Source organism: Zingiber officinale, chromosome 1A (genome assembly GCF_018446385.1).
Source record: "Zingiber officinale cultivar Zhangliang chromosome 1A, Zo_v1.1, whole genome shotgun sequence".
Taxonomy (NCBI): domain Eukaryota; kingdom Viridiplantae; phylum Streptophyta; class Magnoliopsida; order Zingiberales; family Zingiberaceae; genus Zingiber; species Zingiber officinale.
In genome coordinates, this window is record NC_055987.1 from 189,869,459 (window position 1) to 189,882,720 (window position 13,262).

The following is a 13,262-nucleotide window of genomic DNA, read 5'->3' on the forward strand; positions in this document are numbered from 1 at the left end:
AAATGCAGATCTCAGTATTAGTGGAGAGAGAAAAATGACAATCCAAGTCATATTCATGCCACATGAACAAAATGACATTTAGTATTATAACACTATGATTCTCTATATAGGTTCCATCGGATTTGAAATTCTTTGTTCAAATCAAAATATTTTTTTAAAAAATACTATTTATCTTACATGGAGTATATACAATCAAATCCAGCATAAATATGCACAAGTACAGGTAAGATCACCTTAAGAAGAAATGAATCAAGTTTAAATGACATCCAGATAAAAATGAAATAAACTTACTTGTGGTATTAGACTCTTAAGATGCACTTCCCAAATTTCTTCTCCTTGTGCAGTCCATGCTGCAACATTTCAATGAGTGTCAACTGTCACTATTTCAATTTTGCCATTATCATTAATATCAGCTGCCACAGCTGGTGCTTGAATCTCAGCCATCTCAAGAGAAAATTTGTTTCTCACTTAGCCTACACGAAATTGCTTTCAAAAATAAAATCAAGAAATTGAAGCTTTGTGCTCGGTTCTGATAATTTAAGATTACATAATTGCATATTTGAGATAGAGAAAGAGCAAGAGACATGTTAATAATATCCTTTAAATTTACATTGTCTTCTCTTTTTGAAAATGAAATACAAGAGATATTAATGTCACATAAGTGCCACATATAGGAAAGTCTTAAGTAAATAAAGGCACGAGTTTGCCATTAGACCTAGTCCATTTCAGTTCAAGATTAGTGAAACTTGGTGAGGACCCCAATTCCCAAACATATACCACAAACTCTGATGTCAGCAACTAAACTAAATCCACCCTTAGGATACACAATCACAAAATTTGATCTCATGTTAAATTCCTATTTCTGCTAAATAATTCACTGGCTTCTATTCAGAGAGGTTTCAGTTTGTATTCTAAATTTCTACAAGTTCTAACAGAAAATCCTACTCAAACTGCAAAATTTACCACAATAGTAAAGATGCAATTCCTCCAATATATATTGGGTAAATTACAGTATATAAACATGAAGATGTTGCAGTTAATAACATTACAAAGAACACATTGACTTACCAAAGATAATAATTACAACTATAAAATGAAACCAAAAAAAATTACCATGATGATCCAAAATATAAAACAAGCCATAGGAAGTGCCAACAAGAATGCCCAATTTTCCATCACCATCCAAGTCAACCACAGTAGGAGAAGAATAAACATATGCACGGAAATTCTCCGAATCGACACTTAAATCAAGATCTTGAATCCATTTGACTTGCTTTGTATCAAGGTTGAAAACTACAATCCCACTTGCTACATATTTTTCAATGTTGATAACCCCTAACTCAGCTGAATGCTCTGGATTATCATAATACCTGCCAACTTATCAACTGTAATAAGAAAGAATTGAATGCACAAACAACCTTAGATATATATGTCATTCACCAAAAAAACCAGTACAAATGCATTAAATATACAAGAACAAAATGATAGTAGTATCTCAGTTGAATACAACCATAGTTTGGGCGGATGAAGAATCAATTAGACAAGCCAACATTGTGAGAATCATGACCTAAGACTAAGACCAGTAAGAATAATTACACACGGTTCGCATACAACCATTAAATTTCTGAAAATTGCATGAAAAGCAGTGTAAAAAAGTATGTTGATTCTTCTTGTAATAAACTTCCATCAATATTGAGTTGTTATTGTAACATTGTAACCTACATAAGATTAATATATCATATGTCAGATGTATAAAGTATCAAATTAGTCTATGACTTTGGCACCAATTTTCATTTCAAGAAACAGAATGTCTAGGAAGATGATATCATCGTACAAGAAAACTTTTTAAACAAAAAGCAGAGAAGTTGCTTACCACAAACTTTTCCACAGAATAATTACATCCAAAAGAAAGTACCAGAAATAGTTTTCGTATCATTATAGGAAATTTTTCATGTAAAAATACCACAAATGTATAAAGTAAAAATTCTTACTCGCGGTCAAAGAAGTATGAAACAGCCACAACCATTTCTTTAGTACCATCATTATCTATGTCAGCAATTACCTTCATAGAATATTAAAAATGTGGGTCAAGCTTTTAGGAATTAAATTCCCTGATTTTTTCCTTTTTCTGTATGATCAACTCCAATGGAACTTACTGGAGTGCAAAGTATGTGTGAATCTATGCTAACATAATCTTCTGCTGTCTCATGGCTCTCTTCTGTCCAATTTTCATCCCCCCACATTGATTCATCAATATAATCATCATAGTCATAATTATACTCATCAGCTAACTCATCTATATCTCTAAACAAATCAAAAGATGAATCAGCTTCTTCTTCCAGTTCTTGGTCATTTTCCACAGTTGCTCCTTGCACTCCATCACCAGTGTTATGGTCTTTCGAATGTCCATCGTGGGCCCCTTGATTATCAATTTCTTCAAGAAGCCTTCTTTGCGTTTGTGTTTGATTTTCCTCTGTACCATTTTCCAATGAAGCGCCCCTTTTGATTGTGTCATTAAGATTGCTTGACACTCCATTGTATTGACTAGTTTGGGCAAAATCAAGTTTTCCTCTGTCCTCAAGCTTGGATGTATTCATTGAGAGGTTGTTCACAATGTTTGTAGAATCATAATTATTTGACCCATTCATGCTCCCATTTATATCTGGATAAAAAGCAACAGAATTTTCCTAATTTGATTCATAATCAGAATTTCAAAAAGGAATATGTGATACTTGGAATATTAGTTTATAAACTCATATGCTAATTTCTCAATCATCGTATAACATACTTACAAAATTTGACATGTTAATCCTAATATATTTACCATAGCAAAGCTATTTAAGACATCTTAAATATGTTATAGGAGTTGCAAAACACAATGTTTCACATTTAAATATGTATAAAAATGCAAACGCAAAAAGTTCACGAACAACAACAATCAGCACAATTATAATATGGCTAATTGGCCAACATCCTCAGGAAATAGAAATAAAAGCAAAGGTGATTGCAGTTGGGTTGTGATCACATATGAGATATTGAGTTCTTAGCAGAAGCCTCCTTGGAAATTGAATCATCATGGACATCTGGATGTGAACGATCCACTGGATCTGGATCCAAGCCAGCATACCAGTTTTTACGAACCTTTCTACGAGGTACTTCTAGTTTATCCATAATTAGATGGCCAGAGACCCTATTATAGCCACCAGATTTATGTCAACGTGCAGCAATCCACCAAACAATTGTTGAAGCTACTTACTTGAAAAAATTTACAACTCCATCATAGGTAGCTAACACTATTTCTCTTGTACCATCCTTGTCTATATCATATAAGAGAGGGCTGGAATGGACTGTCGATTGGTGAAAAGCAGGCCATCCTGATGAATTTGGAATTTTCACATCAATGGAAACTATATGCTATTATGTGTTGAGTAACTACAAAAAGCATGCAAAGGAGCTACCAACAAGATATTGAAATTTATTGATAAATGACTAGATAACAGAAATAACATTAAAGAGATACCTGACATTTTATCACCATCAGAACCCTACAATACTTCGAGGTAATGGACAAATGATGGTACCACTATCTCTAGCTTGCCATCACTGGAGTTGCAAGAATACAACAATAAGTCAACCTCTCAGTTAGCACAGATACGACTGTGCCCACTATTCCAATAAAAGTGGCGAGCCGTGCAAGACCTAGGAAACCTATCCGAACACACTATTTCGACCAATAAAAGTGAATAATAAACAGAAATCGATGCTTAAAACTGACACCTTCAGAGATCAAACACCACAAACTTTGACATATGAGAAGGTAAAGAGCATGATGAAACAAATCAAAAGCTAAAAATAAGAAGAAAAGAGAATGTTGCGCTTGCAAATATAAGCATAGTGGAATCAAAAGTAGGTTTCGTTTTTTGAGACAAAATTTATGAACGAAGACAAGACCTAGGTTATAAATCTACCTTGACTATGGCTCTAGCACAAATCCAAAGAAGACAAGACCTAAGTTATGAATCGACGGAGTAGGAGTGCCACCTTTGGCGAAGAAATACACCTCGTCCGATCAAAAGGTTCCACGAGTGAAAGAAGTAGCAGTGGAAGGTCAGAGGGCCTCATTGAACTCAGAAACCCGCTCACCAAGAAACGAGAGGAGCACACCGTCGTGGAGGAAGATCCAGCGGAGGCTTGAAGAGATTGTATGAGGAGAGGGAAAGAAAATTGCCTTAGGTTCGGGAGCGCGAAGGAAAAACACAACACCGAAAAGAAAACAGCTAGGGAAAGGAAAACAACGAGGGGGGAAAATGACCAAATTCAATTACAACGGTTTTTTCAAAACTGTTGTCGTAGCCGCTAAAAACGCGGATAAAGATAACGGTTTATAAAACCATTGTAAAAAGTGTTGTCGTTTAAAAAAAAAAATCGCTCAATGACAACAGTTTTGCCAAAACCGTTGTCTTTTATATTTAATGGGGAGCTCAAAGACAACGGTTTTGGCAAAAACCGTTGTCTTTGAGCAAATACGCAACGCTTTCTCTTAAAACCGTTGTCGTAGGGGTGTTGTCGTTTGCAGTTTTTGTTGTAGTGGGAGCTCTTCATTGTGGCGGGCCCCTCTCCCTATTCCTTTCCCCCTGCTCTCTTTTCCTTGGTGGTGGTGGTGGCCGAATATTAGAGAAAGAGGAAGAAGACTTTTGGGTGGTGTTAATCTTGGAGGATTGTCGCCCACACGACGTCCAAGAGGAGGCGAGGAATACGACAGAAGATCTCGAGGTTATTAGCTTACAAAGAAGAAGTATAACTAGTAATTATTTTTTGCATCATACTAGTTCTTCTTTGTTGGAATTCCAAACACAAGAGGCATATGATTCTAGAGTTTCAGATTTGTTTCGAAGTTGTATTTCTTTTGTTTTGTTTTTTGGATTTGTGATTCGATTGTTCTTTTCGATTAAACCTAATGTTATTTTAGGAAATTAAATATTGAATTTCTATTAAAGGCTTTGTCGAGGCAGTGGTCGATGATCCCATACCCAAGAAGGCCTAGTGCCTCGCCATGTTTGACTTGGGAGCCGATTTTAGAAATAAACATTTAATCAACTTTATAACATAGGTGGATTTGGATCAATAGTGTTAAGTTCCGTTTGTGATCCAAATCTAAACCATTAAGAACAGATAAGTTAAATTTGGAATCAATAATGTTAAGTTCTGTTTGTGATTCCTAATTTAATTTCTAAAGAACACAATAGGTTGTTTAGGAAAGGTTCGACACGTGTACAAAATTTTTGTACAGTGGAACCGATACGATCTTCCTAGGACCAATCAACAATTGGTATCAGAGCTAGGATTTGACTCTGTGTGTTTGGTTTTCAATTTACTTATGCACATGTCATACATAATTTAGGCAGGATAATAGTAGGATGTGCTAACTTTGTGGTTATAGACTCCAACTATTATGACTTATAGATGTTGTGTGTGATTGGACCCTTGGACATGTCAAGGGTATTATTTTGTGTGTGTATGATTGTATGTATCAAATACAGCAGGAGCTGTATTATTTTTAGAATTTTACTTTTTTGTTCGATCTAGAATACATGTACATTCCTTTGTGGAATATAGGATCGATATATGTAAAATTCTATTTTTATCACGGATTGTATCCTTGCGAGGCGTGGTGCTATTGGAGGACCAGAGGCGCAGCAGAAAAGGAAGCTCGATGGACCCGACGACATGGACCCGATGGCGGTGGCTAAAGATGGCAGCAGCCAGGGTTGGAGCACACGGAGAACAGTGATAGAAGAAGCCATAATAGTTGGAAAATTAATTTCCATATTTATTGCTTTTATTTACTATGATGTGTGTGTGCATGTGATGTATGCTTGATAGGTTAAAATTCCTCACCTTAGATAACTAAGTGGGAGAGGGATTAGTAGATAGATTCCACGGTCTCCATTGCTGGTTTGTAAGTGATGCAAATAAACTTGCATGTTGGCTCTCAGTGCCTTCCTCCATATCGGATGAGTTTGTTTGCGGATCACTAGATCAAACTTCCTTTATGGATGGTTATAGGAAATTATTTAGGAGCGTGTGATCTTCCCCATCGGAAGGGGCACAATCCTACTTAATGGACTTAGTATCAAGTAATGGTATACACTTAGACGCATTTAATAGTATCTTCCCCATCGGAGTCACTGCTATTATTTGTGTGACCAAAGGAAAACCAACTATTAATTTGTCATAAAAATAGGTTGACAAGATAATAAAATTAAAACCCCTCTTACAAATGTTTGAATTTGTATACGTCCACACTATCGTGGCATACAAAATTCACGGTATTTGAGATAATTTTATTTGTCATAAAGATTTATTAACAAGATAATTAATTGGTAAAACTCTCCTCTTACAAATGTTTGAATTTGTATACGTCCACACTATCGTGACATGCATAATTCCCGTTGTTTGAGGTGTTGGTGAATTTAAATGATATTGTTTTGAGGAATCAATATTATTTTAAATTCAAAGTTTTGACCAAATATTTGATCAAAGATAGACAAACTATTAATTTTGTTTGTCATAAAGTTAGGTTGACGAGATAATAAAATTAATAGATAAAATCTCCTCTTTGATTTTGTATACATCCACACTATCGTGCCATGCAAAATTCATGGGGGTTTTAAGGTGTTGGTCTTGACCAAATATTTTGTGATTCTTAGGATTTTAAATATTTGTCAATCCCCTAGCTGTTATACTATAGAATAGACTTAGTAGTCCTAATTATGATTGGAAACAAAACTTGGACTTTAAGGTGGACTGTCCTCTCAGAAATGAGAACAATAAAAGTGTATTTAATTCATTAGTTGTTGAAACATGTTTAATGGTGTTATCTACTGGTACCTGGTGTGTAGATATAAGAGCCACTGATCATGTCTAAAATTCATTGTAAGAGTTCCAGGAAACCTGACAACTATATGAAAGGGAAAATACCGTCTACATGGGCACTGCTGCAAACATAACAGTTGGATTTTGAGAAATTATCTTTACGTACTAAGTTTAGAAAGATTTTGATTTCTGTTTCTAAACTATTAAAGAATAGATATTCTGTCTATTTTGGTAACAAAGTTGTTATCAAGAAAATAGGAAAGTTATCTGTTCTGGTACATTGGTTGGCAATTTAAAATCCAATAACTCCCACGATGCAACAAATGAAAATTAATAACTCATCTTCTAACTCTAATAAGAGAAAGCAACCTTCGGAAATGGACCAATCATATCTTTGGTATTTAAGGCTAGGTCATATTGACTTGAATAGGATTCAAAGGATAATAGCCGATGAACTTTTGGGTTCATTGGTAGTGGAAACCTTTTCAACCTGCGAGTCTTACTTGGAAGGAAAAATAACCAAGAAGTTTTTTAAGTCTAAGGGGTATAGAGCCAAAGATGTGTTGGAATTGGTTCATTCTGATTTGTGTGGATCTATGACTATCCAGGAAAGAGGTCGTTTCGAATATTTCGTCTATTTTATAGATAACTATTCAAGATACAGGTACATTTACTTGATGTGTCACAAGTCTAAGTACTTTGATAAGTTCAAAGAGTACAGGGCTGATGCGGAGAAACATCAAGGTAAAAGGATCAAAACACTACGGTGAGATCGTAGTGGCAAGTACCTCTTAGGAGAGTTTAAGAGACATTTATCAGAAGTCGGGATTAAATCCCAACTGACTGCACCTGTTACATCCCAACAGAATGGTGTGGCAGAAAGAAGGTATAGAACTCTTATAGAAATAATTAGATCGATGATGAATTATTACCAAATTCGTTTTGAGGATAAACTCTGGAAACGAAAGTGAACATAGTACCTTCTAAATCAGAACCCTCTACTCCCATAGAATTGTAGAATGGGCATAAGCCTAGTCTAAAGCATATTCAGATTTGGAGTAGTCCAGCACATGTGCTGAAGGGAGACACTGATAAGTAGGAATTAAGAATAAGAGTTCAGTTGTTTATGGATTATCCTAGAGAAACGAAAGGAGGTTTATAGTCCTAAAAATTAGAAGGTCATTGTTAGCATTAATGCCCGATTTTTAGAAAAGGACTATGTAATGAACCACATGTCCATAAGTAAATTTGTTCTTAAGGAAATAATAAAGGACACGTCTAATCTAGTACCAACTGTACAAGATGAGATATCACAAGAAACTGCAACACGTATCATAAATGATACACAATTGGACAAAGTGCTTAGTCATAGTGGGAGGGTTGTTAGGCAACCTAAAAGATTCATGTTTTGGGAGAGTCTTTGGACTAGATCCCTGGTAAACATAAACCTGATCCCTGAACATATGACGAACCACTCCAAGATAAAGATGCAGTATCTTGGCAAAGAGCAATGAATACAGAATTAGAATATATGTATTATAATAAAGTTTGGGAGCTTGTAGAATAACCAAATGGTGTAAAAGCCATTAGGTCCACAATAGAAAAAGAAGGACAGACAGGAAGGTTGAAACTTTCAAAGCAAGACTTGTTGAAAAAGAAAACTTTTCACTGGTAGCCATGCTTAAGTCTATCCGGATTCTTTTATCTATTGATGCTCATATGGATTATGAGATTTGACAAATGGATGTCAAGACAGCTTTCCTTAATGGAAGTTTTGAAGAAAGCATCCATATAAAGCAACCAGAAGAGTTTATTGCAAAGGGCTAAGAGCATCTAGTATGTAAGCTCAATCGGTCTATGGACTGAAGCAAAAGCTTTAAGATCTTGGAACATCCGGTTTAATGAAGTAATCCATACCTATGGATTTATTCAATGTTCAGATGAGTTTTTGTGTATACAAGAAGTGTGATGGAAATATGGTGGTATTTCTTGTACTATATGTAGATGACATTTTTGATAGTTGAAAACAATATCAAAGTGTTGTCAGAAGTAAGGGTATGGTTGTCCAAGCAATTTGATATGAAGGACTTGGAAGAATGCACACATATTCTAGAGATCAAGGGATCACAAGAAAAGAATGTTGTGCTTATCCCGAGCTTCATACAATCCTAGCTTGTTTTAGCATGCAAGACTCCATGAAGATTTTCTACCTTTTAGACATGGAGTAACTTTATCTAAAAAGATGTCTCCGAAGACATCAAAGGAGATAGAGGGCATGAAGGTAGTTCCTTATACTTCGGCTATCGAAAGCCTAATGTATGCTATGCACGAGACCGGATATCTGCTTTGTCGTAGGTATGGTTAGCAGATATCAAAGTAATCCAAGATCGGGACGTTGGACTGTCGTAAAGCATATATTAAAGTACCTTAGAGGGACTAGAAATTATATGCTAGTTTATAAGACAGATGATTTGTTCCCTATGAGTTACATGGATTCAGACTTTCAATCAGACAGGGATAATAGTAAGTCAACCTCGGAGTTTTGTGTTTGCTTTAGAAGGTGAAGCCATAACAATGGAGGAGTGTTAAGCATAGGTGCTTTTTCAGACTCCACAATGGAAGCTAAGTATATGACAACCTCTAAGGCAGTCATAAAAGCTGAATGACTCAGTAACTTCATGATGGACTTAGATGTGATTCCTGGTTTGCCGGAAATTATTTGATGCAATAGCAAACTCGAAGGAACTACGAGCCCATAAGATAAGTAAACACAATAGAGCGCAAGTACCACCCAATACAAGACATTGTATAACAAGGAGAAGTTGTTGCCGCCTATATTGCATCAGATGATAACCTGAGAGATCTTTTGACTAAGGTCCTTAAGGACATGTTGAAGGGTTAGGAATCATATGTATGACAGGATATATGACAGGATAGTCTTTTAGTATAAGTGGGAGATTGTTGGAATGTATACTAAAAGCCTAGCTTTTGTATAAACATTTATTTAGAAATAAAGAATCACATTGGTCAAATATCTACATACTAAGTGTAGTTGTTCAATTATTTATATTATAGATAATATGGCGTGTGGTGTCACACACAGAAGATCATGTTATTAGTTCTTTATAAATTATAAATAGTTGCTCATGACTAAGATAGAAAGGAAAAAACTATTGGAATAGTCGTAGCGTAATTAGGTATTAGTTTATATTGACTAATAAATTATACTAGTACACTTTAAATGTATTGAGTAGGACCATTTTAGGTAAGTTCTTTTTATACTGACTTAATAAAAGAACTAGACCTTAGTTATTATGGAAGCGTGCGCTCTTAATCCTAATATAATAACAAGTATATATATTTAGTATTTATTTCTTTAACTTATCAAAGAGTGAGATTTAGCTCGATAATTTAATAGGCCCGATAAGTTGGGAAATGATATTACTTATAGTATGTGTTGTTGATTATAGAAGGAAACTGTGTCCTAGTAATCTAGGTTGAGAATGCCCCCAAGAGGAGCTCATAAGGATTGTCATGTTAAACCCTGCAGGTGGACTTAGTCCGACATGACAATGAGGTTAAGTGGTACTACTCTTGGACTAAGACATTAATTAAAATGAGTTGTTAGTAACTCAGTTAATTAGTGGGCATTCGATATCTTAAACACAGGAAGACTAACACACTCATGATAAGAAGGAGCCCATAATGTAATTTGGGATTGGTACGGTAGTGCAATAATAACTCTCTAGTGGAATGAGTTATTATTGATGAACTTGAGTTGTGTGTTCAGGGCGAACACGGGATGCTCAAGCTCATCGGAAGGCCAAAACCAATTTCTCCTCTAGGTCCCTGTCGTAGCCTCATTAAAGCCTCAAGTCCATCCAAATAAAAGCTCATCTTGGTATCCAAGAAGGGGGCCGACCCAAGGCTTGGTGACCAAGCCAAGGGCCGGCCACCATCTCCTCAAGAGGGTCGGCCCTACGCTTGGTGCCCAAGCAAAGGAGGGGCCGACCACAATAATTCAAAATAGGAGGGGTGTTTTGAATTTTTAAAATCTTCTCTTTGTAGACATCTACAACTTTTAAAAGAAAGATTTTTAAATTAAAAACTTTCCTTATTTGAATTAGGTCACATGGTTTAAAAGAGAGTTTTAAAAGTTTTAAAACTTTCCTTATTTAACCATCCTCATGGTTTTTTAAAAGAGAGTTTTAAATTTAAAACTTTCCCTTTTTGAAACCATGTTAAAAAAGAAAATTTTAGAAGAGATGTTTTAAATTTTAAAACTTGATTTTAATTTTTAAAACTTTCTTTTTTTAACATCCACTTTAGAAAATTAAAAGAGAGCTTGTAAAATTTTATAAGAACTTTTCTTCTTTGCTTATAAAATTTTTATAAGATAATTTTTCCTTCTTTTAAGGGGTCGACCACCCTTGCTTGGTGCCAAGCAAGGGGCCGACCAATCAATCTATTAAAAGGAGATAAGGAAAATTAAAAGGAGAAAAGGAAAAACAAGAGGAAGATTTTAATTTTTATAAAAATCTTTCCTTATTTACCTTGGGCAAGTATTATAAAAGAAGGGGAGGAGAGGCCTCATGGTGCAATCTATTCATTTCTCTCTTCTCTCTAGTCTTCTTCTAAGGGCCGACCCTTGCTTCTCTTCATGCTAGGGCCAGCCACCTCTATGTGGTTGCTTTGTGTGGCCGGATACAAAGAGAAGGAGAAGAAGAGGAGAAGTAGGGTAGACATCAATTCTTATTCTCTTGTTGGAGCTCTTCATTGTGGTCGGCCCCTCTCCCTATTCCTTTCCCCTTGCTCTCTTTTCCTTGGTGGTGGTGGTGGCCGAATATTAGAGAAAGAGGAAGAAGACTTTTGGGTGGTGTTCATCTTGGAGGATCGTCGCCCACACGACGTCCAAGAGGAGGCGAGGAATACGGCAGAAGATCTTGAGGTTATTAGCTTACAAAGAAGAAGTATAACTAGTAATTATTTTTCGCATCATACTAGTTCTTCTTTGTTAGAATTCCAAACACAAGAGGCATATGATTCTAGAGTTTCAGATTTGTTTCGAAGTTGTGTTTTTTTTGTTTTGTTTTTCAGATTTGTGATTCGATTGTTCTTTTCGGTTAAACATAATGTTATTTTAGGAAATTAGATATTTAATTTCTATTAAAGGCTTTGTCGAGGCAGTGGTGGATGATCCCATACCCAAGAAGGCCTAGTGCCTCGCCATATTTGACCTGGGAGCCGATTTTAGAAATAAATATTTAATCAACTTTATAACATAGGTGGATTTGGATCAATAGTGTTAAGTTCCGTTTGTGATCCAAATCTAAACCATTAAGAACAGATAAGTTAAATTTGGAATCAATAATGCTAAGTTTCGTTTGCGATTCCTAATTTAATTTCTAAAGAACACAATAGGTTGTTTATGAAAGGTTCGACACGTATATAAAATTTTTTTACAGTGGAGCCTGTACGATCTTCCTAGGGCCAACCAACAGCTTTGACTTTCTAGCACGGTTGGAGTCATCATTGGTCAGGTCGCATACTATCATGCTGATGTCACCCTAAGCTGCATTACCACAATTTTCTTCTTCGCGATCCGAACGGCAAGCTGGCTGCTCGGTTGATGCCCGGTTGGGCCTTTGATTATTCCTTTATTGGGGTTGTCACTGATTCTGCTCGGCTGGTATGTTGACTTGATTTGGGGCTCCCAGTCGGCAGTGGTGCTGATGGGTCAGAGAGGGAGATCATCGATGATATCCTTGAAGGGCTGGTCAGCGAGACCTCATACTAAAGTGATAGCAGTCCTTGGTGTTGTGAGTCGTCGAGCGGTGGTAGGAGCAGAACATTAGGGTCCATGGTCGAGGCTCGATGGTTCTTGTCTGTTCAACTTTCACATGCTGGATGATATGCGATCGAGAGTCCTAATGTTGTTGATGGCCAGCTCAGGGCCCTTTTGGGGGCACATTGCTATTGGCAGATCGACGCTCGTGAATAGCAACCGGCTCGGGGATTACTTCTTTCTTTCGAGCTGACTGAGTTTCCTTCACATTGATATATTTTGTGACCCATCCGAGCATATGATCAAAGTCCCTCAGAGACTTCCTAATGAGGGATCGGAAGAAGTCATTATCCACAAGTTCTTGTGACACTTACCAGAATTTCTTGAGTGACTGATGGGACATTCATGACCACTTGGTTGAATCTTTTGATGATGACCCATAATGTCTCCTTGGGTCCTTACTTGAGTGAGAACAAATTTACAATTGTCTTCTGATACCGACAATTGATGGCAAAATATTGGAGAATTGCCGTTCGGAAATCCTTAAAGCTACAGATGGATCTAATCGACAGTCGTTTGAACCATCTTTACTCCGAGCTAG

The 13,262-nt window shown here is 36.3% G+C and overlaps 1 pseudogene; it reads right to left on the reverse strand.

Moving 5' to 3' along the window:
- Positions 1-173: 173 nt before the first annotated feature.
- On the reverse strand, positions 174-13,064 carry LOC122008570 (annotated as a pseudogene).
- Between the last annotated feature and the right edge of the window lie 198 nt (positions 13,065-13,262).